This window comes from Branchiostoma floridae, chromosome 11 (genome assembly GCF_000003815.2).
Source record: "Branchiostoma floridae strain S238N-H82 chromosome 11, Bfl_VNyyK, whole genome shotgun sequence".
NCBI lineage: Eukaryota > Metazoa > Chordata > Leptocardii > Amphioxiformes > Branchiostomatidae > Branchiostoma > Branchiostoma floridae.
Genome location: NC_049989.1, coordinates 5,142,540 through 5,143,411, shown reverse-complemented (window position 1 = coordinate 5,143,411; position 872 = coordinate 5,142,540).

The following is an 872-nucleotide window of genomic DNA, read 5'->3' as shown; positions in this document are numbered from 1 at the left end:
AAAAAAAAAGAAGTGAGTTGTTTATATGGCTAGGATTTTATTGAGCTCTATCTTGACAAAACATACACGTGGCAAATGTGTCTAGTTCTTTCAAGGATGCTATTTTCAATACAGTGTCCCTGGCTCGTGCTGTGTAGCCAATTTTACATACGCATCATGTAAATCATTGTCCATGTGGTAGAGTACCACCATCTGGGGATGGGATATTCACTGTATATCATACACAAGATATGCAAATAATAGTTACTGAAGCACCTGGATAGATTTTGGACAAAAATCATCTAGTTTGTTGAGTAACTGTTATCATGAACATCGTATCACCTGGATGTGTAACCACCGTCTATATCAACAGGATCGCAGATTTTAAGCCGTTGTTCAGGGGATTTTTACTGTTGTTGCCATATATAACTAATAACTCTAGAGCACATTTAAATGTAGACATGATTTCACATTGCCCTTTGCTTACAATACGTTTGAAATGCTATATTTTCTATCAACAGCTTTATTTGTATGGGGAACGTTTTAACATCATAGTTATACTGTGGTCGTGCGAAATCGAACACAAGAATAGCACTGTGAAAAATTTGACCATTTTTAATTTTTTGTTGCCATTACTACAGACTCAATTCGTGGTATGTGCATCCTTTGTTGGTCATGTACTAGAACTAGCAATATTAATCTGGTGAGTTTTTGACCATACATATGTTACTATGGTTATATAATATAGCAAAATGTGTATCACTAATAACATGTGCAGCCGCCATGATCAAGCACTTGTGAGAAACGCCGTTAGACGACAGTTTATGCAATTAGATGATGAATGTAATTTTACGAATAGTTCGGCCTAATATGAGCTAAATTCGTACAGTGAT